Source organism: Delphinapterus leucas, chromosome 10, assembly GCF_059928025.1.
Source record: "Delphinapterus leucas isolate spDelLeu-1000000601 "Yukka" chromosome 10, BTC_Dleu_Yukka2, whole genome shotgun sequence".
Lineage (NCBI taxonomy): Eukaryota > Metazoa > Chordata > Mammalia > Artiodactyla > Monodontidae > Delphinapterus > Delphinapterus leucas.
In genome coordinates, this window is record NC_143138.1 from 67,297,678 (window position 1) to 67,309,108 (window position 11,431).

Here is an 11,431-nt window from a genome sequence, read left to right on the forward strand (position 1 = left end):
GCCGGGAGAAGGCTGGGCTGGTGTCAGTTCTGACTCTGCGGCTTGTGGGCCTCTCAGAGTCTCAGTCTCCTCCCTTGTGAATGCTTGTGTGGGTGCCCACCCCCATCTCCAGGATAAAGTGAGAATGGAAGTGAGTTGCTTGGTAAATTGAAACACTCATGGTTGGGGGAGAGTATCCCTGAGATTCCGCTGAAGTTGCCCTGGGGCCCTGCTCTGCCCCTGGCACAGATAAGATGGGAGAATGCTTCCTACCAGCCTGGAACAGAGCAAGACCCTCTAAGCAGTAACTGCCCACAGATTCGGTGCCTAATATGAGTGAGGGCCAGTAACCACCTGAGCAAGAGCCCCCCACATTATGATATCTGGGTGAGTCTCCCATCACCTACTTACAAGTCAGCCTAAAGAGGATTTGCAGTGGAGGGGGAAGAGTGGTAACCCCTGGACTGAGGAGGGCAGAGCTACCCCTCTCACCCAGACAGTGGCAAGGGAATAGGGCTCAGGACAACCTTTACTTGCTCCTTATTCCTGCCTGGGCAGTCCTACCCCTGCCTACCCTCACAAGGCAGGGAGACAGCTTTGGAGTATCCTCCTTCTCTGACCTGAGTGAGTCTTCAGAGGCCAGACTGAGGCTTGCCATAGGTCCCAAACATATTGTTAAATGAAGGCAGTGCCCTGGGCCCCAAACCCCTGATAGGCCTTGGGGACTGGTGAACAGGAGGGGCATAGTGGACTCTGGAAGGCCAAGCCAGACCAGTTCTATGGAGGACAAGGCAGATGCCTGATTGTGCAGATGTCCCCACCCCCACTTCTGGGCAGGGCAGTCCTTCCACCTGGACAGAATGATGGGGGCAGGGTGCGTCACAGAAGAATCAACAAGCTTGAGCTAACCTAACCAGCCCCCTCCTAGTCCCTCCTACTGACAGTTGTGTCTAGCACCTCTATCTCCCCCATGCCTAGGGAAGGGCTGGCCCATGGTACCCTCACCCATCTGTTTGCTGGATAAATGCCTGTGCTTATGGCCCCAGGGAACCAGCACAAAGGGCATCACCCCTCCTGGGTGCCCTCTGGGGTTAGGTGGGCACCTTCTCAAGGCCAGCTCTGCAGGGGCTGAGTGAGAAATGTCAGGGGCAGCCTCCCTGCCCTTTGGCACCAGGATGGCAGCACTATCCCCAAAGAGTGCCCAGGTCATCAGGTACCTGTACCCAGGCTGGGTGCAGCAAGTGGGCATTGGTAGTTGGGCATTTCAGTTCCAGCCTCCACAGATGTGCACCTAATTGAGGCCGCTGGTGCCGAGGGAAAGGCGGGAGATTTTGGTTGACAGGCCGTTAAAGGAAGACAAATAAGGAGGGGAGGTAATTAAGAGTAAACGGGTAGTAAGAGTCTACACACTCCAACTTCAGAGGCTCACAACATCCTCGGTCTCCTGGCTCCTGGCTCCAGCCACAGGTTAAGATCATGGGAAGAAAAATCAAGACTTCCTAGCGAATAGGGGGACTTCCTGGGCAGGAATATTGACAGGCTTGGCAGCTACCCATCTGGCCAGATGTGCCTGTGCTAGAAGATGTAAGGCAGCAGGGGCAAGTAAAGGTGCAGCCAGCAGAGGGTGGCAGGGGGCCTGGCAGGTGCCAGTTCTGCATGTGGGCTGAGGGGAAGTCAGCTAAGCAAGCCAGAAGAGACTGAGAGGTGTTTATGGAAAACCTACTATGTGCCAAGCAAGTCCTGAGGGACGAGGAAGCCTATCAGGAATGTCCAGGACACCTGGGGCAGCAAGATCCCCACTTCAACCTGCCTACCTTCAGCCTCCCTGCCATCACCCTTTTGCTGCTCTATAAGCCAGTGGGTTGGAGAGCTCCTGGCTTTCTTAGAGTTTTACCCCTGCAGTTCCTTCTGCCTGGAACACACTCTCTCATCTCTACCACTTGAACCCAGAATGTTTATGAACCCATAAATACCACTTATGCCATGAAGCCTTCCTGGACCTCCCCTCAACTAGATAGGCTTCCCCACTCCAGTCCCTACTCTCCTGCCCCCTCCCCCCTGCCACACACACATGCAGCAGCCTCTGCCTTGGGTTCAGAAAAACACCTGCACCCAAGCTGGGGCCCCAAGTCTCCCTTGTCCCTGTCACCACCTCAGGGCCCCACACAGAGCCTGGCCATTGGGAGGGCACAGGAAGTGTTGACATAAGGACTTTTGAGTGGCATCTCCAGGAGCCTGGGGCTATGGTCTGGCCTGGGCGTAAGGAGTGATAGCTTTGGCCTCAGATATCACAGGTTATATCAGCAAATCACTTTGCCTCTCTGAGCCTTTGTTTCTTCATCCATATAATGGGAGATACGGTACCTGCAGGGATGGTCTGAAGACCCAAAACATGTAACACCCTAAGGGCAGGACTTGGTACTCTGCAAGGCCTCAATGAAGGGAAACCACAGAGAGACTCAGGCATCCCCAGGAAGGGGTTATGGTGACCAAAGAGACTCAGGCTCCAGACTGAGGTCGAGACTCTGTCCTCTGTGCCCCCTCCCAGGCACCGGGGCCCTCAGAGTCCTCAGAACTCCCCTTGGGAGGACTCTGACCTGAACATCTTCCCCAGAGGAGTGAGAGGCCCCTCAGTGCCACCCCTGTGTTCTATACACAGTGATGTGTATGGCACAGAGACCCAGATGCTGGGTTTGCCCCCTCCCCTGAGGCCTTCATTCCACCGTGGCAAGAGAAAACGAGGACAAATAAAAAAGAGAAATTCTCCCCTCAGAAGAGCATTAGGTGTCTGAATGGCTTCCAAATAAATAAAAGTCTCCTCAGAGCCCCCGGCCAGCACTGACAGCAGCTCTAACTCTCCACGAGACGTGTTTTTCTGCCTCCAGGTGGAAGTGAAGAGTGTCAGCGGTGGGCGAAGTCAGGGTCTGAGGCGGTGGCCTTCCATCACCTCCTAACACCCCATCAACACCTCAGCAGAATGGCCACGGCAAATTGCCTCCTCTGATGGCCGCCCCTCCAGGCCCTCAGACAGCAGAGAGAAACAGGTGCTGGCCTCCCCGACCAAGGCCGGGAAAGAGCTTCCCGGTCAGCTCCTGTCCCTGAGCATTGCTGGGATCCAGTTGTCAATTCTGTGAACCACCCCTCCCTAACTTGCTCATTTTGCAAATGAGGAAACAGAGACAGAGGGCTCTGGCGACGGTGAATGAAACCAGCAAGCCGGGGATGTGTCCCTGAATGAGTTAGCTCTGCTCAATGTGAGGGCAGAGCGAGAGATGTTTCCTCAGAGGGGGCTCTCCAAGCGCAGGTCCACACCTCATGCTATCCACCTTCCCCTCTGCACCTGAAAAGGCAGGAGAGATCAAGGCTAGACCCCAGGAAGTACCTCCTCGAGCAATGGGCTAGGGAAACACCCTGAGGAAAGTCCTCAAAACTTCTGCTTTTCTGCTAAAAGCATCTCTTGGCTTTTGCCCACTAGGCTTTTAGAGGATTAGCCTCTGCTAGGTGGTTGAGGGGAGGACAGGACCTGGCTCCACCATTACTTAATTTAACTGATGGCTGCTGCTCCTGTGAGGGGCAGTTAGCGCTTCATTTGTCGAGCCTGGAAGATGGATGAGGCTAGGTGTTCTTCAATTACTGAAAGAAGTTGACGCTGTGGGAAGTGGCAGCAGGGCCACTAGGAGCAGTGCGTGGTGAGAGGCTAGGTGGCCCAGAGGCTGCCCTGCCCCCTTTCATGAGGCCCCTGCCTTCTTGGGGTGATGCCAGCACTCAGGACCCTCCCCCTGAGTTCCTTAGACACCAGACAGGGAGGAGAAGGGAGGCCTTCTGCCAAAAACCAGTCCAGCCTTTCCCATTAGTGCTGGATATGGGTCTTTCTGCTCCCTGAATCAGGGTGCCACTGCAGCCCTTGCTGTTCTCCCTGGGTCAGGGCCTTTGAGATCTCACCTCCGGGGCCTGAGGTGAGGTGAGGCAGGGAGCAGGGAGGAAGGAAGCATGGACTCCTCCCCCACTGGTTGGAGTGGCCTGGAGTTGGAAATCCTGAAGGACCCCCTCTTGGCCTGGAAATGTTGTCCCTGAAGCCAGGCCCTTAGCCTCAAATACAATCCAAGTGCACTTACGATTCAGCAACTACCCAGGGCCTGGGAGGAGAAGGGTATTTTCCAACCCCCATGAAATCTTCCTTGGCACTGACCCAAGGGGGAATGTGTGAGCCACTAGGATCTGCTGAGGAAGGTCATGCTGGATTGGAGGCTACTTTACTGCCTAGGGGTATGGGGGAGGCTGGGGACACTCAAGACAGATGGGCCTAGACTAGGCAGGCAGCAGGGCGGGGAGCTCCAGCTCCTGAGGCCACATGAAGGGGCAAAGCAGACAGGGCTGGGTGGAAACACACTCCTTCCTCTCCTCTGCCAGCATGAGGTAGTACCAGGTTAGGCAAATGAAGGGAGCATCTGGTCTTGATAGAAGGCACAACCTGTGAGGTATGGCAGGAAACAGGGGCAGGGATGGAATTTAGGGGGACCAGCAGAGCAGAGGTTGTCCTGGGACCGTTGTACCCCAGGTGGGCTAGCTAAGGGAAAGACATCACTGCCCAGAAGGTGTGGGGTGGGGAAAGGGAGGTTGTTTAGGGCACAAGTGCTGCAGGTGACCATGGCTTGCAAGGATTCTGGATCCCTCCCCAACTGGTCTAGGCAGTTGGGAAACAACCTGGATGTTCTGGAGACAGCCAGGCCCCAGAATCTCTTTCAAAGGACAGCAGGAACTCTGTGGACCCCCTCACTCTACTCTATAAATTGACAAATTGAGCCTCAGGGATGCTCTGGGCCGGGCCTAGCGAACAGTGGCACCTCTGAGACCAGAACCCAGACCCCCTGGGTCCTTGCTTAGGGCTGTTCATGGCACTGTCTTATGGTCAGAGCTGGCCCATATCCCCATCTTGGGTGTCTGTTTTTTACTTGCTGATTAAGGGCCAGTACTGTGGCCAGCAGAGCAAGGCAGGTACCAGGACAGATACAGAGAGCAGAGAGCCCCTCAGTGGCCTAGAAAGACCACTGGAGGTCTGGGAATCCCCAAGGCAGAGCCAAGCCCTGTTCCTGCAGAGTAAAGCTATCAGAGAGCTTCGCTGGGCTCCAGGCAGGCAGCTGGAGGAAGCTGCACCCAGGTAGGCCATTGAGAGTCTGGCGGAGGATGGAGAGGCTTCTGTCTGCTTATGTTCCCACCAGCTGGACGGCCTCTCCCCCACACCTACCGCCACGGCCTCCCTGATCCCAGTCTGGCGGCTCCAGAGCACCATCTTGCTGAGGTCTTAATTTCTAAATAAGTGAGGAGGAGCTTTGGAGAGGCAGAGGCGGATGGAGAGACTCGCTGAGAGAGACAGAGAGAGACCTCGGGGAGGATCAGGATGTGGACTCAGCATTTTGCCACAAGCCACTTAGGTCTTGCCTTCGAATCCAAGCCAGCTGCCGTGGGGTGGCTGGGAGCAGGCCATGGACAGGAAACACTGGTGATGAGTCAGGCGTGGGGCAGGGCTGGGGGATGGTACTTAAACCCGGGGGGCAGTAGGTATGCCAGGCATGCTCAGGCCCCTCGGAAGATAGGGCATTATCAAGTGTTGATGAATGACTAAATGACTATGTAATAATATATCATCTCCATCATGCTGAGGTCTGGGATGGGAGCCATGTGACCCCTGCAAATCCTGCAGATCAGATCCCTGGGAGTGAGATGGACCCTGCCCTCACAACTCCATATAACCTCCTCCCAGTTTCCTGTACGATTCCCTGCCAGCCATAGATCTCTGATGGGACTGAGGATTCCCCACAAGCCCCAGCCACTCAGTGCTCCCCACCCCCATACACACACTGTAGCGATTCTGCTAGACACTGCAGGGCAACTGCTGCCCTTGCAGCCTGGCCTCAGAACCCTGGCCTAGCTGCTCTTATAGAAAGCTGGGCATGTCTGGAATCTCCTCATCCCAGGCTCTGCTGATCCCCTAGCCCTCTAGACGTGCTTGGATCTCACTGAGAGTCTTGCTGCAGCTTCCTGGAAAATAGGCCCTGAGAGAGCTCAAACTACCCCCCACCCACTGGAGTGCCCCTACTCCCAACCTCCCCTGGAGACTAAGAACCTTATATTCACTGTACAGAGAAAAAGGACTTACCCTGGTCACTGTGGCTTTCCTGTGATTTCCAAAAGAGAATTCTTGATGTTTCCTCCAGAAAGTGAATGAGAATCATAAGCCCCATCATTATTCCTCCCTCTCCCCCAGCTTCTCCTTCCCCATTACACACCAGACACGGGGCCCGAAGGATGCCTAATTCTTACAGTAGCCTTTCAAGTAGATAGCATTATCCCCATTGAGTGGATGAGAAAACTGAGGCTCCAGTGGTTCCGAGTGAGTTGTTCCATCTGGCTGGGAAGCAATGGAGATGGGATCTGACTCCCAATCCAGCTCCTCCTTGGTTGAGGCACGAGGAGCATATTGTAATCTTTAAAAAAAAATTTAATAAGTCCATCTTATCTCAATATGCAAAGCTATGCACAAGGCATGCAAATGAGTACTTCCTGTCCACTCCCAGGGTAGCAGTGCAGCCTTTGGGTTTGACCAGCATTTAAAAGGCCTCCTCTCTCTTGCTTGGATGGAAACTCGCTGCTCTGCCTGCCAAACCCAAAGTACCTCTGGGCAGAGCTTTGCAGAAAGCAGTTGGGGATCTGTCCCCACAAAGCCTGTGAGCATGTATCGGATCCCACGGGTAAGGCAAGGACCACCTGCCTCATGCCTTCCCCTTTCCCTCCATGGAGCCCCAGGCCCAGCAGAGATGAACATCTGCACTTTGGGATGCTCAAGGACGGGAACTGCTTGTTGCTGCGGGAATATGGGAAGGCTCTCTAGAGGTAAAGGCGAGGACATTCCAGGTGAAGGGAATACTGGAGAATTAGTAAAAGGTGTGAAGGTAGGATCCGCTCCGGGGAAAGCCAGTGAAGCATTTAAGGTCTGCTCTGTTTCCAGAAGTGAGGCTTCTCCATGATGAAAGAGCCCATTGCACGGGAGCAGGAAGGCCTGGAAGCCGGGAGGCGGGTGGCAGGGCTGGCTACAGGCAGTGGTCACAAATCATGGGAGAAACGTCCCATGAGCACAGGGTGGAAAGGACAATCATCCAGCGCCTTAGCCTGATTCATGTCTGGGAGGCAGCGGACATCCACTGGGCCCAGGTAACCTTGAGTTCATTACCCAATGTCACTGCACCTCACTCTCCTTGAAGGTAAAATGGGTTTAATAAGCCCCCTCATCTTCCTCTCAGAGCTGCTGGGAAGCCACTGGGGGCTTGATGCTTTGATGCTGAGTCACAAGCTTGCATAGCAGGACTGCTCCCATGGTGTCCACCAGGTCCATGGAAGGAGGAGGGGCAATAGTGCCACCCCTGCCCCTACATACTCCACCCAGTTGAGGCAATGAGCCAGGCCCAGCACACACCAAGCCGGGGGCAGGACTGGGACTGGAGCACATTGCAGAGTGACGAGTCAGTGAGGTTGGGGCAATGGGCAGAGGCCTTCCTGCAGCTGCTGAGGTGCACAGGGAGAATGGGGTGGCCTGTGGAGGAATGTGACAGTTAGGGACAGGAGGTGGCTGGCCCAGGTCAGTTTAGAAGCTTATCTTCTCTTGGAGAGGTCCTGGGAAGGATCCCAGGGACAAAACTGATCTGCCCATTAAATGGTTCGGGGGTGGTCCATTGAAGTTTTGGGGGCCTCTTCCAGGACACTGGGTTTCCAACTATATTTTGATGAACAGGAATTCATTTTAAACTAAATTTGATCAGATCCCCCATATATGACAGATTGAAGTGGGACTGCTCTGATGGAGGATGGCAGGGGTCAGGGGCTCCAGAGGCTCCCAGGACAGAGTTCCAGTGCACACCCCATGCCAGAGCTCGGCATAAGGAGGGACAGGAGCTGGGCACAAGGCTTCAGCTCTAAACAGGGTCTGGACTCGTTTCAACCCTCCTTGGATGACCTTGGGAAGGCCTTTCACAGCCGTGGGCCTCAGGCTCCCATCTGCAGAATGGGTACCTCTTAGCACCTTGCCCTCAGTTGTGCTCCTGGGCGGCCCTCCATCATGGAGAGGAGGCTATTTATTCATCCTCCTGAAGCGCTGAGGTTTTGCGAACTCATCTGCCGCCTGGCTCAGCTAATTGGAATCGCTTTCCCCCTTCTCCTCTGCCTCTCAGTAAATTATGCGAATTGCCCCAGTCAGAGTCCTGGGTGATGGACAGCCCTGTCACAGCAGCCTAAGTGTTTAAAGAGCAATTGTTCTAGGGAAGGCTGCCATTCCTCAAGCCTGTGCTGAGCAAGGTGCTACGGGGAGAGCCAGCCTGGCCCTGCCTGGGTGGCAGCCCCTGCTCCACCCCGGCCCAGCCACCACAGCCTGCTCTGCCTAGCCTGCCAGCTACTGGTTTCCAGTATGTTATCCTTGTCATAACAATCAGAGCAGCCGAGAGGTATTGCACTTAAACCCTCAACACACATTTTTATAACCTTTCTGTTTAATAAGAAAGAGACAGCTCCAATTAGCTGGGAATATTCTGCAGAAATGGGATTATTTTAAAAGCTCTGGCAATATTATAAAATAGCTTCAGTAAGTGAACAGCTGTTGCTGGGTCCCACCCGCCATGCGCACTGCACCACCCGCACTCTCTCACCAGGCAGGGGGCCTTTCTCCCCTCCCCAGTCGCCCCAGAGGCCCTGAGAACCCTGCTCTGGCTGGCAGTCACAGACCCCTCTTCTGGCAGCAAGATGTAAGCTGTGAGATGTAGAGCCCGGTGCTCTCTCTTCCGGGCTGGAGGAGAGGAGTAGCTTAGATCTACCTCTATGGTTGGACCATGGCCTTGCTGGAGTCCTGCCTTCCCTGGGAAAGCCTACGTGGGACATCATCTCTAAAGGGCCTCCAGTCCCCCACAGTTGCCCCATGACCTGGACATGTCCCCTGCTATGACAGGACTCCCATCCACTCAGGCTGGGTTCAGGTCTTCCCAGCCTCTCCGTCTCCCCAATCAAGGGGGCAGGGCAGGGTTATCTGGCAGCCCCGGTTCCAGTTACTGTGCGTTTTCTGAGTCCACTCTGCCCAAGACCACACCAGGGCCAGATAAGCATTTTACCTAAGGGTTCCCTGCTCCTCCTTCTTGGGGCCAATTGCCATCCCCTCTTTGGAGCTTCCTCCACTCTCACCGACAGCCTGACGTTTTCCTTCTCTCCAGGAGTCTTCTCTCTGTTTCTTTGCCCACCCCAGCTGGAAGTCTTATCAGTAACAGAGTCTAAGCCCCCATAGCTGTGGGCAGGGTCATGGGGGTCCTGTCCTTTCTCTCTCTTCCCATGTCTGTGGCAGAACTCTGTAGAAAGGGCTTCTCAGCCCCCCCCTCCCAAAGCTATGGGGTTATATCATACCACCAGCCTCCACATCGGCAGTCAGCCCCACCTGGGCAGAAGATTGACACCACCTCTTTCCTGGAGCCAGCCCAGCCTCTGCGAGGAGAGTCTGGGGGTAGGGACTTCAGGGAGGCCCTTGGTCCTCTTTGGCCTGCTGGGCAGAGGGGCAGAGGGCTCTGTGTTCCTGCCCCCTCTGTCTTCTTGCCCCTCAGTGCACAACAGTGATCCCCATAGTACTAGGTCCCCCTCAAGATTCAGGCTGAACAGCAGATCATATTTGAACACCCTCCAGGGAAGGTTAAACTTGGAAAGGACCTGAGAGTTTGGCCCATGGAGCCTGTCACTGTATGGTTGGGGAAACTGAATCCAAATGAGAGGAAGATCCAAGGCTATATTCTAAAACAGGATGGGAGGCAGGATCCAGGCTGTCTGCGTCAGCCCTCAAATTTGACCTTTGTGGGCCCCCGCGCAGCAGGTAGTGAGATTTGAACCCTCGGCCATGGTATGGTGGGCTGGAATGGGCCCTGCCTCAATTGCTCAGGTGACCATAAGCAACTCCCTCCCCTCTCTGTGAGTCAGCAACTCAGTGAGGCCCTGCCTCTGAAGGCAGGACTCCTGGGGCTGAGGGGGGTGAATGCGACACCAGGGCAAGCTGCTGGGCAGAGCTGGGTTAAGAACTGGGTCAATGGGGCTCCTTGGGGTTCCCAGGTGCCCCACTCATCCATCCCTGCCAAGTCCCCTCCAGGCCTGACCAGAGAGTGTGGGGCCTCAAGGTCTCTCAAGGCTCCTGGGAGAGCAGCCTCATGGCCAAGGGAACACCCACATGATGGGCCCCTCCCAGCACCGTGGCCCCAGCCTCTGTGACGCCCAGGTCTTGGGGTCACTGCCTGGGGAATAGAAACAATTTGGGGGCATCCTTGGGAGGAGACCACAACCCACGAACTGCAGCACAATGCAAATGCACCATGTGCTAAATGGGGAAAAAATGAATTTTACACCCAGACAAAGTGACTTTTATCATGTTAACGACCATGGTTTGTTCATCATGTCTGCTGCAGTGAAATGGGGCCTGTGGATGTTTTTCTTTTAGTTCTGCTTTTAAATGGAGGCATCTTCCCCCCCGTAGCAGACAAGCCAAGCCCCTCAGATTAGGATGACAGAAATGCCGATTCAGCAAAAACAAAACGGAGGAATTAAAAACAAAATCTTCATCTGTGCTTTCCAGCAAAAATAGAGCTCAGAATGAGGAGCTGGGGTATGGCATGAGGAGCCCTGGCCTGGAGGTGGGAAAGTGATTCTAGCCCAGCTCACCTCCAAGTCCCTGTGTGACCTGAGACGTACCTCACCCATTCCTGACCTCAGTTTGCCCAGTGGTACCAGGAGAGCTGCTCTGCCCTGGCCCTTGAGCAGATATCCATGTCAAACTCGTCATGCTCAGTCTGGGTCCAGAACTGCCTCTTCCATTAGACTGGGACTTGCAGAGGGCAAGACAGGGCAGCGTCATCACTGAGTCCGTGGTGCCCCCAGTGATCAGTATAAGGCCCTGCATGGAAGGGGCACAGATGTTTGCGGATGGAGCCAGGGCTAGTTCCCTGACACCAGCAAGGAGTGTCCAAGTAGACTCCGTGAGCCAAGACCCTAAGAGTTCCCCCCACCAGCCCTGCACCCTGAGCATGTCAATGACACATGACAACTCCATATTGTGCTCATCAAGAGTCAGGAAAACACCATCTGATGCCTTGTACAGCTGCCCAGCCCAGCACCCAGCTCCCATGGAGGAGCCTGTGCTGCGCCCAGTGGGGGAGTGCTCAGCTAAGGCAAATGAAGAGGACTTCGGGGCTGGCATATCTGAGAAACCTCTGCTCTGACACCATGCAGTTCTGCTCTGGAAGGCAAGCCCAGGTCAGGCAGGCAGGGCATTTGATGAGCAGAGATCGGTGGACAATTAGCCAGCCCCAGTGGAGGTAATTAATCAACGTCTGAGGCCTTCCATCTGGGTCTGCTGTGATCACTGCCGTGCCTATGCCCTGGTGGA